Genomic DNA, 15677 nt, shown 5'->3' with positions numbered 1-15677 from the left:
GTTCTTTGGAGGGCGAAATCAGCGGTAGTTGGGCGACTATTTCGAACACGTTGCCCACTAGTTCGAGCCCTGTTTGTAACTGCTTCATAGTTGCCCCCGATTCTCTACGATTGTTTTAATTCTTAGCCGAATCGCCACGAATTTCGATTCGGCACTATTCCGTGCGATTCGTGGTGTTCGTAGCCCTCGTGAAAGCGAGACATAAGTATAATGTCTGACGTTTATTATGTACAAGTTCATGCATAAGAGAAATTAAGATATAATACTAAAAAGGGTGATCAGAGTCAAAGTCTCCACTACCCCTACATTCCGCCAATCAATTCTGACTAGTCATAGAGGGGACGCCGCTAGCCATAAAGTTGACTTTTTCACCCAGGAGATATGCCAAAAGAAGCACCAATTAGTAAAGAGTCCGTCACCCCCTCAGGATTTTACGTTAACTCGACACATAGTTGTCTTTAGCAGAAGGAGGAAGCCGGAGTACCTGGGGAAAGCCCAGGATGCTGGACAGGTGGCCCTATACTACTTGAGTCAATGACAGACCTTATGATCTAAAGCCCACGTATTAGAATCCTCGACCAGCCAACCCTAAGCAAAACTAAGAAATGCACTGCAACTGAGTAGTTGTTGCACGTCTGAGTTATAAACTAACTCATGCAGGACACGGTGAGTTATAAACCAACTCATCCAGGACACGGTGAGTTATAAATTTACTCATCCAGGGCACGATTATCTATAAACTAACATCCGGGACACGATGAGTTTTAAACTAACTCACCCAGGACACGGTGGGTTATAAACCAACTCATCCAGGACACGGTGGCTTATAGACTAACTCATCCAGGACACGGTGAGTTATAAACCAACCCATCCAGGACACCGTGAGTTATAGACTAACTCATCCACGACACCGTGGATTTAACGTTAACTCGACACATAGTTGTCTTTAGCAAAAGGAGGAAGCCGTAGTACCTGGGGAAAACCCAGGACATCCACGACATCGTTTGATGTGGGAGCTAAAGGACATTGTGGAATCTAAAACTGCACCAATGTTTTTGGCTTCTGGAGATTGAGCAAGACTTTCGTGTTGAAATTTAAGAGGTGGTATTGATAATCTACTAAGTTGTTGTTTTGTTCCAATTACCAGATACCGAGTTTTTTCAGGATTTAGTTTCAGAAAGTGTGATGTCATCCATAATCTGATTTACCAAACTTTTCAGCAATTTTAGTTGGTATAGGGCACTCCATACATCACAGGGACCTTAACAGATTTGACGTTATCAATCTTGATACATTGTTGTCTGTTTTCTAGTTATGCTCGGAACTAGTTTAAAGCAGTGGCACGAGCCTTTATTTCTTCCTGCAGAGCTTGGAGAAGGTCTTCGACATCGAGAGTATCAAAGGCAGCCGATAGGTCCAAAAGTATCAGCAAAATACATTTTTAATCATTAATAGTTTGGTATATACATGTATCATTAGTTATTTGGATTAGAGCTGTCTCGGTGCTGTGAAAATGTTTGTAAGCAGACTATAAGATGTTTGTTAAGTTGTTCAATTCCATGTGTTTTGATAGTTGATCAAGTACACAGTTTTGAAGGGTAGCTAAGGTTACTGACAGGCCTGTAATTTTTCATCATAGCACGATCAAGGTTCTGTTTCTTGAGAAGTGGTCGAATGAGGGCTTTGCTCAGTTTTTGGGGGAACACCCCTCTTTTAGGGAACTGTAAGAAGAAGATGAATGTTGTCTTTGAGAAGGGTGGTTGGTGCTGGATCCAACTCGCAAGATTTCGATTTGGTTTCCTGGATTATCTTAAGTAGTGATTCGTTCGTATAAATATGGAAAGTCTTCCACAAATTTGCTGTTATGATTCTGTAAGTAGGCATTGATAGTGTCATAGAAGCTCGAACCCCCATGGTATCAGTCCTAATCTTTAGAATCTTATCCCTAAAGTAGTGGACAGACCAGTCTGCCAGTTCATTAACAGAATTATGTGTTGAGAGGGTCTCGCTGAATAAATTATTGGTGATGGAGAATATCTTCTCGTGGATTCGTTTGTGGTAAAAGTCACGCTTTTTTGCGTCCACAAGTTTGGCCACCCCTTGGGATTCTGTTGCAAATATTTGTTTATGTATTTCAAGTTTAGTTCTGGTTCATGTCATTTCAGCCTTTATGCCTGATTCTTCTAGCATCCCTAATGGAGTCACCGAACCGTGGGTATTGTGCGTTCACAACTTTAGCTCGGTTCCGTTCTGGGGCGTTATAATTATATCTATGCCTTATTTGACTGTTACGTAAATTAATAAGTGCATTACATGATAACATTCGAAGAGACGACTGAAGTGGTCTTTCTGCGATGTGTTTTGAGAACATTTCAGCATTGACTAGTCGCTTAGGCATGAATCAAAAATTTGAATATCGGAAATACTTAATTCTTCCGTTCTAGTTAATACTAGGTCTAATGTATGACCTTTTGAGCAGGTTCGTTGATTAACATGTTGTGTGAGACCGAGTGTGTCTATGGTATCCTTAAATTTGATGGAAGCATAATCATTTGGATTAGCAACATTAAAATTAAAATCTCCACAATTGGCACGTTTACCACTCTTTAGAACAAGGGACCCAAAATAGTCAGAAAAATCAGAGAAAAAATGTGATGTTTTCTTCGCAGACTTGCTGCTTATTGGTGGTCGGTAGATTACAACGATACGATAAGTTAAGCTTTTAGATTGCACAGTATAGTTTCCATGTGCTCAAATGATCCAAATCTGTTTGTGTGTAATATTCTGGTTTGTGTAAAATTCCTACTCCCCAAACTCTTCCCGGTCTAGAGACACACTCGAGGTGGAAACCAAGAGACTTTAATTCACTTCTAATAGGTCCAGAAGTCTTATTGTTGTAGCACCATGGGTCGTCTGTCAGACGTGGAAAGCGGACATGTCGCAAAACCGATCGACACGCCCAGCGTATGACCCATGCATTCTTTTCTTACTACATATTTTGGAACAGCCCTTGATCGTCTAGTATTGTCCCTGGTTGTATTTGTAATGCACTTCTTTAACTCACGTTGTGTATCCTTAAATGCCATTCTGACATCCCACGTTATCGTATGATTAACAAACAAGATGGCAGGTACAAAAGTGCGGTTTCTACAGTTTTATATCAAGCTGGATTCATAGTTAAAAGCATAGATTATAATAAAGTCATTCTCTACTCTCAACCCAGATATCCCTTGAAGGGGCTGACAAGGAAAGCTGTCTAGTCGTTCGGATGGGACGAAAAACCGAGGTCCCGTGTACACATTGGCGTGCACGTAAAAGATCCCTTGGCAGTTGGAATTCGATATAAGAGTAGGCCGTAGTGCCGTTGTCCGGGCAAAATTTCCCTCATAGCACACTGTATGGCGTATGCCCGTCTTCATTAGCCCAGGTTAGGAGCAGAACAGTAGGACGTTAAACTCCATTTCATTTCATTTCATTTCATATCCCTTGAACCTCAACGGTCTCTCCTAATGAATTTCTTTATAATGTTTCCTATCTCAAATCTTCATGGTGTCTACCCTAGAGCGAACATTCTATTATTTATATACTCTCAGATTCACAGCCCTTAATTATTCTTTTGGTTAATTATGATGTAATTAATCATGTGATTGGTCACTCATGCCAAATATGGAATGGTAACTTTCCTATCACGTGTTTTTAGACATAGAATTTATCCCTGGCCTTAGACCCCTTTTGCTGTTATTCTCACAATATTTCATAAACATCTTAATTTGCGTTTCAAATAAACTCATACCATAGCTGATGAGAATAATTAATCAAGGTTGTAATATTATTATACATATGTGCACAAAAACCGCCTTAATAGTAAATGAAATGAAATGAAATGGGGTTTAACGTCCTACTGTTCTGCTCCTAAACTGGGCTAATGAAGACGGCCATACGCCACACAGTGTGCTATGAGGGAAATTTTGGCCGGGCAGCGCCACTATCGCCTACTCTTATATCGAATTCTAACTGCCAAGGGGTCTTTTACGTGCATTCCAATGTATACACGGGAACTCGGGTTTTCGTCTCATCCGAAGGACTAGACAGCTGTCCTTGTCAGGCCCTCCGTCCTGCATCACTGACAAGGGGGAACCACGCCGGAAAATCTGGATGAACTTTCTCGGCCAATGCAGGGATCGAACACCCGACCTCCAGGTTAGCGAGCCAGAGTCTTAAGCCAGGCTGACACTTGCACGACTTTTGGCCAAGATTTTGTCGTGGCAAGTCGTGTCATTTTGGGGCACGAACTGGGAGGCTCCCACACTGTTCACGACTAGTTCACGCATAGTTCACGACGAGTTCACGAATGCGTGTCCATCAGTGTCCACATTGACACGAACTGGCACGACGAGTTAACGCATAGTTTGCGCATTGTTTACGCACTTCCCGCATTGGCACGACGAGTTTGCGCAATTCGGACGGTGTCGTGCCGACTTGGGCACGCCATATAAAAACGGGGCCTCCCCAACCCCTGGTCATTTTTGGATTGGCTGTGGAAGAGACAACATGCTGAATGTCAGAGACACAATCATTGCAGGGAAGAGAAGATGCCTATACCTGGCAGCTGCTCTAGCCATTGTTCAAGAGCAGCAGAAAAGGCTGGAAGAGGCAGAAGAGCAAGAAAAGGCAACCCCACTTCGAAGAAAGAAACAAAGGAAAGTGTGGGTCAGGGAATGGTTGACCTGAAGGCAAGAGTTTGGACAGTATGACAGTTTACTGACTGAACTCCACAAGGAAGATCAAAGGGGCTACAAAAATTACCTCAGAATCACACCTGACCTGTTCCAAGAGATGGTTGAGAAGTTAACCCCTCGCCTCCAAAAGCAGTCCACCTTCATGAGGGAACCGTTTCAAGTTGGACTCAAGCTAGCTGTCACCCTCCGCTTCCTAGCCACTGGAAATTCCTATCCAAGTCTGCAGTACAGCTTCAGGGTTGAAGCAAGTACCATCTGCAAGTTCATACCCGAGGTGTGTAAAGCCATCATCGCGGTCTACAAGGACGAAGCGCTGCGCTGCCCCAAAACTGAAGAGGAGTGGAAGGAAGTTACTGCCAGGTTCAGCTCCAGATGGAACTACCACAACTGTCTGGGGGCTGTGGACGACAAGCACATCGCCATGAAGAAGTCACCCAATGCTGGCTCTCACTACTACAACTACAAGGGCTTCCACAGCATTGTTCTGATGGCAGTGGCAGATACTACCTACAAGTTCCTCTATGTGGATGTTGTGTATCAACCCATACACCTTGAAAACAAGGTATATAACTATTACTTATATGTCTATGTGTTTGTCATTTTAGCTGTGTATATACACCCATTTTGTTTCTTTGTTTTAATACTATGTATGTATATTATCTAGAGAGAGGGGTTTTACATAGACTGAGCCTGTTCCCCTATCCCATTCATACATCCTGAATAAAAATATTGTTTATAAAAAAAAAACTATGCCAAGAGCAAATGGCCGTACACTCCATTTACTCGAGAACACAATCTATATTTTTATCTAAACTCAAACATGTATTAAACATGCATTATGCAAGAGCAAAATCTGCTTATTACAAGTCTTTCTTTAGGCCTGAAATGTTATCTAAATTATCAATTAGACATTAATTAACTTATCCAGACCATAATAAACTCTCGATGTCAAGGCTGGCCTTCGATGTAGGATGGATTAGATTCCTATATGCCGCTAACGGCCAAAGATAATTAAATCAGAAAAAGTGGATAATCGAGACGATGCTGTTTATATTAATGATTTTAGTAATGATAACCGAGACTTTGCAAAAATTTCACCGGCTTCTTTCTCGGCTCATAGTGGATCAATTTGACTGAAATTTTCAGCAAATTACCTTTACACTATCTAGTTTTTAACTATTATAGCGAGAACTGCCATCTCTTTATCTTATCTCCCATAATGTATCTTTAAGTTTTTACTTATTAATAATTATTTCAGTCACACATTATAAATCTCTTATTTCATAACGTGACTTGCACACACAATCTGAAGAGAAGACAACATAATACCAGAATCTAATCTTTTTAATAACTAGACTAAAGAGTACAATGTGACATTATCTCAAATGACACGTTCATAATAACTTCGCGTGAACAATTTAAAGCAAAAAGCATCCTCGCGATTTATAAGGCATAATACTTAATGCTGGCAATTCTACTGCCACAACTTTAACCTTTATACTCAAATAGTAATTGCAGGGGGACTGCAGCACACAAAATTTACACAAAAACAAATACATGGACAAGACACCATACTCAGAAAAACACAAATAAACAAACAATTCAAAAAAGGTGAATGGATCCGGGGGCTAGCCGTAAGCGTCCACTGCGCTGTACAGTCCCGGGTCTGTAGTGACACAGACTTCACTCAAATTTGAAAACAATCAGGAATACAACCCAAAGAAACCATTGTGTAATGCCAGCATGAGTCATGATATAACCCCCTTTATTCTTTAATTTCTTTCTAAACGCTATTCGCGATTTATACCGGGTTTTTTCTCTTATTATAACCTAACCTTATATACAAAAGTTAAACTACTTATTTTACCTTTTACTTGGCTAACTTTACTTGAACTAAGAGTCTAAATCATTTTAGCTCTACTTAGCTAAACACATATATGGACGACACAAATACGAATTTTAACGAAAGGCCAACTTTATCCTTAACTCTGCCGTCTTTCCACTTTGATCCGGAGACACTGTTAATTCTTTATTTTATTCCCTATTCCGCATTATTGTTATTCCTCATATATCTAAAATTTACTAACCTACTCCCTACAGACCCACTTTAAATTTAAAATAGCGCAAACTTGACATTCCAATAGCTAATCGTATTACATTGCTTATCAACCTGTCCATCAAAACTTAAAGTAGCTAAGTCTCTAACTCAATATCATCCAAAGTCTTCGACGATGAAAACACGAATTATTTGCCAATTTAAATCAACATTGGTGTTGCTATCGTATCGTGAAAAGATGGGCTTCTGACATTCAATATTTGAGACAAAATAAACATTTTACCATTGGTACACGAATCGTGAACGATACTACGTTCCAGTGCCATTTGTAATAAGGGACTCGAAGAATAAGGCTAGACATATTCCACAAGTCATGTCATACGGTGAGGCCATAGTCTTGTCTGGAGAGCATGCGCAATAAATACTATCGGTGTAGACTGGAATAACCAGACGCTAGAGATTGCCATTTGATTGACACTTCTGGCGTATTTCGCCGAACATAACTGATTTGAAATTAGAGTAAAAACGGAAACGATTGAATGTAAATCAGTTTATATACATTCATATTACATTATTATATGCGTTGCGACCCATTTGTGTTAATTTCTAGGTCCCAAATATAAGCGATTTAGCGATTCGTCCATCACCCCCACCCCCACCCCCATTCATTAACAGTGTAGATTTTGGTCAAGTTAGAGGTGAATAACATTCATCCCTCCCTGTTTAACACTTCGATTTCTTTAAAATACACAAAATGCAGAATACAAATTTAGAAAACACTGCATCTACCATGATCCTTGATATCACACACAGTTGTAATGAAATTTTCGCACAGAAATATTAAATGAAATGAAATGAAATGGATTTTAACGTCCTGCTGTTCTGCTCCTATGCTGGGCTAATGAAGACGGGCATACGCCATACAGTGTGCTATAAGGGAAATTTTGCCCGGGCAGCGGCACTATCGCCTACTCGTCAGAAATATTAAAATACAGTTAAGTTAAACAAAACACATTTTACAAATCTGATATGACAAATGTCTGATTTATAAAACAAATATTGATTTGAAGATACAAATTTAACTTTAGTGTACAGATGAAGAAATAAGAATTAAGGACACAGCTTTAAGAACTAAGCACACTGAATAATGAACTGTTTGGTCTTCCATACATTTGACAAGGAATGACCCTACAATTATATCTGTGACTATAATTCACCCTCGGTTACCCAGTGTACTCATTCCGTTCTACTCCACTATACCCTGGGTTAATCGATAGGGTTTTCACGATTTCAAAATATCTGCCCTGGCCTAGAATGTAGCTACAGTCTACGAACCAATCAGAAAACAGTTTACAAACCAATCGTTTCGCCTTCGTTTTTATAAGGGTAGATAACCATATTCATGTCCATTTACTGAATGATTTATGTAAATAATGTATATATTTATAATTTATTTATATTTAATTGTATTATCAAAATCTGTAGTATGTGTTGTTGATTTCAAATATAACATCTATATGTTTGACTTTTGTTATTATTATTACTATTCGTTCTTTGTCAGAAATATGTCATTCTGTTATGTTTATTATTATTGAACTTATACTTGGCAATTTGGTTCACAATAACTTGTCAACGATATCACTTTGACATAAAATTCCGGGAACGAACGAACGATTCTCAATAAAATTAATGACCCTACATTAGTTATATGAACGTCTGGTCTTCATTAATATAATATATAATTGGTTGTTAATAATTACGCATTTAGAATAGGCCAACTCCTAACATTGTCCGATGAGAGTTACTTCCCTTTGCCAATTTTCTTTTGAAATAACAATTTATGGGATTGGTCGATAAAAATAGCACAATCATCAACTTGAAAACGTGTCTCCCGCATAGATTAACCCAGGGTATAGTGGAGTACACTGGGTAACCGAGGATGACTATAATTTGACCTAGAAATGAAGTGAAATGATGTTTTACATCCATCTTTTCTGCACCTATTGGGCTAATGAAGACGAGTCGAAATATAGAATATTTGTTACTGAAAGAACTGATCATCATTGTCCATTTTAACAGTAGGATGTTGAACACAATCTGATTAAAATACAGATCTATATTTCGTTTCGTTTTTTTTATACTTTCGATGGCCTACACTACATGGAAATCTGGCCAGTTGTAGTGGGAGGTCGCGTCAGAGGTCATACGAGCGGCTTTTGACCCTATGACGGAAGACATTGATTAATCGGCGGGGGGGGGGGGCGAATGGTTAGCACGTTCGCGCTGTATCATAAGGTCTGTCATTGAGTCAATTGGTGTGGTTTCGATTCCCCGGTTGTACGCGACAAGGAGTAGGGTTGCCTGTCCAGCCTCGTGGGTTTTCTCCGGGTCCTCCGGTTTCCTCCCACTGCTAAATCCCCTACGCGCAAGCGAATTATTGAAATAAAATTAAACCATATGTTAGTCCCGAAATGACCTAGTCTTTGTCGAGTTGTGCGCTATACAAATATACAAAGATAATAATAATATCACAGAGTCTAATAACATATTTTATTATGTGCATATTATGATGAAATCGATTCTCCCTTGTCGTTAATTAATATTAACTATTTCTAATATTATTCATGTGTCATATAAAATCATCAAATGTTAATAATAAACATTATTTGCTTCATATCATTATTTTATTTTGTCTACATTAAATATCAACGGGTTCTAATAACTTAAAATGTTCCATATAACATCTAGAGTTTAATCATATATTAAAACACAGATCCTATTTCGTTTCGTTTTTTTATAGCTCAAAATTTCGTTTTACTTGTCTTCACAACACTAGGATCGCGTTCGGGTTAATGTGAGTGATAAGCTAATGAAATGGTCTGTTACGGTGAGTATAACGGTAAAGAGATTTACCGTTATAGGTTTATAATGGGTGATAAAACGAATTCTCTGATATGAGAGAGAGAAATGGGTTTTACTGTTTAGCATATCTTTGCTTTAGTGTGTTACGCTTCATTTGCAATGGCATGCTTCAAATAGGTTCTACACAGCGAGCAGTAGCCAACATGCTTAATGTGTCACAGTCTGTGTGGAACCGGTACCAACAAACACACAATGCTGATGATAGAACTCGATCAGGTCGTCCTAGAGCCACTACACAAGCCCAGGATCGATATATTCGCACACAGGTCCTGCGAAATCGAGGACAAACGGCCAATCAGCTTTCTGTAAACTTGTACCAAGTTACAGGAATTCGAGTTACACCACATCCTGACACCGATAGTTCTGTCCTTTGCTCAATGTGCAGGTCGACGTTGCATCTTTCAAGGTGACAATGCCCGTGCACATCGCTCGTGTCGTGAATGACTACCTCCAGCGTCACCATATAGTCCATATGCCTTGGCCAGCCACGGGTCATGACCTTTCCCCTATGGAGCATGTCTGGGACAAGATTGGGAGACGTGTTCGTCGACGTCAACGTCAACCGACAACACTGCAAGAATTGACCGTGGCACTGCAAGAGGAGTAGGTCAGATTGCCCCAAATCGTGATTGGACGTTTGATTAGGAGCATGCTGAATGTCTGAGGATTGGTGGAGCAATTACTCATTATTAAGACAAAAATCAAAAACGTCAATTTTCACTTTTGACAGTATATCTCTTTGCGAGTGAAATGGGGCCGTCAGATAAGCCGCCCATATGAACTGTTTATGTTCATGAGTAGGCAATTGGCCTGGTATTAACATACACTGATTACCTCTAATAAAAACAGCAGTGCGTTTCCGCAGTTTTGTATTGTTTCTGAACATCCCCTACTTTTTTTGAATAGTATATTACGCAATGACCATTGCGTCGTCGGACGCAGGGCTAGCTCGCTCGCTCGCGGACAAGGCGGTTGGAGGGTAAAGCTCGGGAGCCAGGTTTGGCCGCTAATCCACGCAACGGCCGGCCCGCGGAATTCCAGCCCGACCGTCTCTCAACCGCATCTCTCTCAAACCCTCGAGCGCCAGCCAGTGGGTCTCGAGACGGCCACTCGTCGGACGCAGAGCTAGGAATTCCAGCCCGACCGCCTATCGGCCGCATCTCTCTCAATGACCATTAAACAGCTTAAGATACAAACACAATCCAGCACGTGCTTTTCAATGAAATACGTCAAGCAAGTCCAATATTTCATCTAGTATACATAATGTACGATTGGCAAGTTGCCCGTACATTATTGGAAATAGTGGAACGCCAACATCAAAGGATGACGTCACATCTGTATTTTAAATATCCATACCCTGTGTTGTGTTTTGTTAACCGTACATCTAGATGTTATTGAAAGAACTGATAAATTATATAGAATAAACGAACCAAAATACAAATAGAGAGAGAGAGAGAGCGAGAGAGAGAGATGGGGGTTAACGTCCACTCGACACAAACTAGGCCATTTCGGGACTAACATATGGTTTTAATTTTATTTCAAGAATTTGCTTGTGCGTAGGGGTCTTTAGCAGTGGGAGGAAACCTGAGGACCCGGAGAAAACCCACGCGGTTGGACAGGCGACCCTACTCCTTGTCACGTACACCAGGGATTCGAAACCACGCCAGTTGACTCAATGACAGGCCTTATGATACAGCGCGCGCGTGCTAACCATTCGCCCCCCCCCCCCCCAATACAAATAAGACATACATGTGAACATTGAAATCATCTAAAAATCACATTAATTTCTTTAATGAATAGGTTATAATCATGTATTACTAAGACTAAGTGTTTTTTCAATGTTTCTTAAATAACGGGCCTTGAACATAAAATAAACAATATCCAAATGAACATAAGTTTGCAAAACAAGCATGTGTCCCGTTCACGACCTGAGAATTCCTTCTCAGGAGGGGCGTACTCGTCACAAACTAGACAATTTGTTCATTCTGAGGAAACCGGGGGACCTAGAGATAACCCACTATAGTAGCAGTACGATATTTACTTCTTGCCACGTCACCGCAACAGACTCTAGGTAATGGGTCACCCCGTATTCCCTCCCCTAAATGGCCCCCCCCCCCCTTCGAACGTACAACAAACACTATTATATTTTAACCACGCCTTGTTGTCGTTATGAAGAGTGTATCACCACGCCCTATTGTCATTGTGAAGAGTAGCCTATCACCACGCCCAGCCCCCATTCCTATCTTTGATGTTCTGTTGATGTGGACGTGGAAAGTTTTACAGAATTAAAATGACGGGTTGTAGTTGGACTCAATGGATATTTGTCTTTTACAGTAAGTATCTAATAATTAATATTTAGAAATATTATATAACAAAAATATGATCAAATAAAGCCTCAAATGATATTTATAAAAAAATAAAATAAATAACTACACAAAATCATCAGCTATTGTTAAGAGAGAGAGAAATGTGGTTTAACGTCCACTCGAAACAAACATTTCGGGACTAACATATGGTTTAATTTTATTTCAATAATTCGCTTGCGCCTAGTGGTCTTTAGCAGTGGGAGGAAATCGGAGGACCCGGATAAAACCCACGAGGTTGGACAGGCGACCCTACGCCTTGTCACGTATAACCGGGGATTCGAAACCACGCCAGTTGACTCAGCGACAGACTTTATCATTCAGCGCGCATGTACTAACCATTCAGCCATCCAACCCCCCATTTTTTTAATGGATTGTTGGCGTGAATCATTGGGACAGTGTGGTAGCGATTTTGTTTTTGGGTCGGAGGATGAACAATTTTGCTTTTCAAATTTAGTGAGAAGCGTATTGGAGCCGGCGAGGTGAAATCTGATTGATATCTGTCTAGGACTATGTGTTACAGAGATACGATAAATACCAAGAAACGTTTGTAAAATTATCAGATTACTTCAAATGAAATGAAATAGGGTTTAACGTCCTACTGTTCTGCTCCTAACCTGGGCTAATGAAGACGGGCATACGCCATACAGTGTGCTATGAGGGACATTTTGCCCGGGCAGTGGCACTACGGCCTACTCTTATATCGAATTCCAACTGCCAAGGGATCTTCTACGTGCACGCCAATGTATATACGGGGCCTCGGTTTTTCGTCCCATCCGAACGACTAGACAGCTGTCATTGTCCGGCCCTCCATCCTGCATCACTAACAAGGGGAAACCACGCTGGAAAATCTGGTAGAACTTTCTCGGCCAATGCAAGGATCAAACACCCGACCTCCAGGCTAGCGAGCCAGCTTCTTACCCACTTAGCCACGTGATCCCCCAGATTACTTCAAGGCCCTTATCAAATTTGGACATGTATGTTTATGACTATCTTTTTCTCTAGACATACCTACTGTGGCGGGGTTGGGGTGGGGCTATCTTTAAATTAAAAGATAATTTATTTATTTATTTTCTTTCGAAAAGACGCTGTCGGAGCTTGGGTTGTGCTGGGGTTTAGACTGAAATATTAGAAGATAGGGTATTTGCTGACGGGCTGACGGGGGGTGGGGGTGTTGGATGGCCGAATGGTTAGCACGCGCGCGCTGTATCATACGGTCTGTCATTGAGTCAACTGGCGGGGTTTTGATTCCCCGGTTGTACGTGACAAGGAGTAGGGTCGCCTGTCCAATCTCGTGGGTTTTCTCCGGGTCCTCCGGTTTTCTCCGACTGCTAAAGACCCCTACGCGCAAGCGAATTATTGAAATAAAATTAAACCATATGTTAGTCCCGAAATGACCTAGTTTATGTCGAGTGGACGTTAAACCCCATTTTTCTCTCTCTCTGACGGGCTGACAATTTACTGGATTCATGCATGTTGTAATTCCAAACAGGATCACAGTCGTCATTGCGTGTGGTTTAACATTAAGTAATATATTAAAACAACACGAGTAAAATACAGACACTCGCACGTGCTTTGCAATAAAATACGACACACGGGTCCAAAATTTAAACTAGTATAAATAATGTACGCTTGGCACATTGCCCATACCATTATTTGAAATAATGATACGCCAACATCAAAGGATGACGTCACATCTGTATTTTAAAGCATCTTAATTACATTGATTGATAAATATTTATTCATATAAATGAAATGAAATGAAATGTGGTTTAACGTCCTACTGTTCTGCTCCGAACTTGGCTAATGTAGACGGGCATATGCCAAACAGTGTGCTATGCCCAGACAGTCAATGGATCTTTTACGCGCACGCTAATGTGTACACGGGACCTTGGTTTTTCGTTCCAACCGAACAACTAGACAGCTACCCTTGTCAGACCTTCCGTCTAACATCACTGACAAGAGGGGAACCACGCCGGAAAATCTGGATGAACTTTCTTGGCCAATGCAGGGATCGAACACCCGACCTCCAGGCTAGCGAGCCAGCGTCTTACTCCCTTAGCCACTGTGATCCGCCTTCATATAAATAACACAGCAGTGGGTTTATTGTTCGCTAAATAGAAAAACAATTCTTACAAATTCCTGTTTTTAGTTTTCAGTTTGTTACCATACCATACATGGGCAGCACTTCCAACACCAATAATAACATGTCCGCTTGATCAGCGGTTGTGGAACCACGTAAAAGGTTGTCCCGAAAACATAAATGCATGGCACCCAAAACTGACGTACAGACCTATATATTGGAACAACTGTTACGCAAATATGGAATTTTACGTCACAGAAAAGTGGGATTCATTTACGATAACATTGGAGGTCAATCCTGAAAGCGAATCGGGTATTATAATGGCCTATAGTGACGATATGGGTATTGTTGAATTTACCGTTGAATTGATAAGTGGCACATTGTGTGTGTTACTAAAACATGCCTATATGATCGGTGGTAATCTTCTCACCAACTCGTGGACAAGTCTAGCTATCAGCTATAATTCACAATCAGGTAAACTTGTATTCATAGTAATATGACATGTAGAGAGATTAGATAGTAGTATTTATACACGAGTATAGAAATACACACGTTAAATATAGATATATAGATACACAAATAGTATTTATACACGAGTATAGAAATACACGAGTTAAATATAGATATATAGATACACAAATAGTATATATACAAGATGTATAGAAATACACACGTTAAATATAGATATATAGATACACAAATAGTTTTTATACACGAATTTAGAAATACACGAGTTAAATATAGATATATAGATACACAAATAGTATTTATACACGAGTATAGAAATACACACGTTAAATATAGATATATAGATACACAAATAGTATTTATACACGAGTATAAAAATACACGAGTTAAATATAGATATATAGATACACAAATAGTATTTATACACGAGTATAGAAATACACACGTTAAATATAGATATATAGATACACAAATAGTATTTATACACGAGTATAGAAATACACACGTTAAATATAGATACACAAATAATATTTATACACGAGTATAGAAATACACACGTTAACTATAGATATATAGATACACAAATAGTATTTATACACGAGTATAAAAATACAGACGTTAACTATAGATATATAGATACACAAATAGTATTTATACACGAGTATAGAAATACACGAGTTAAATATAGATATATAGATACACAAATAGTATTTATACACGAGTATAGAAATACACGAGTTAAATATAGATATATAGATACACAAATAGTATTTATACACGAGTATAGAAATACACACGTTAAATATAGATATATAGATACACAAATAGTATTTATACACGAGTATAGAAATACAAACGTTAAATATAGATATATAGATACACAAATAGTATTTATACACGAGTATAGAAATACACACGTTAAATATAGATATATAGATACACAAATAGTATTTATACACGAGTATAAAAATACACACGTTAACTATAGATATATAGATACACAAATAGTATTTATACACGAGTATAGAAATACACGAGTTAAATAT

General features: G+C 39.5%; 1 long non-coding RNA gene across 2 annotated transcripts in view; it reads left to right on the top strand.

The window, feature by feature from the left end:
* The window catches only part of LOC126828904 (uncharacterized), a 60963-nt gene that overhangs the window by 25622 nt on the left and 19664 nt on the right, over window positions 1-15677 (top strand). Inside the window, exon 2 of one of the 2 annotated variants that reach the window (XR_007683288.2) lies at window positions 14233-14637. The exons of the other annotated variant lie outside the window; for it this stretch is intronic. This is a non-coding gene — a long non-coding RNA (uncharacterized LOC126828904). The remainder of the gene's footprint in view (window positions 1-14232; window positions 14638-15677) is intronic. 2 annotated transcript variants of the gene reach the window in all.

The sequence above is a fragment of the Patella vulgata genome, chromosome 7 (assembly GCF_932274485.2).
Source record: "Patella vulgata chromosome 7, xgPatVulg1.2, whole genome shotgun sequence".
Classification (NCBI taxonomy): domain Eukaryota; kingdom Metazoa; phylum Mollusca; class Gastropoda; family Patellidae; genus Patella; species Patella vulgata.
Note: the sequence above shows the minus strand (reverse complement) of the source record. Positions and strands in the feature narration are given on the sequence as shown.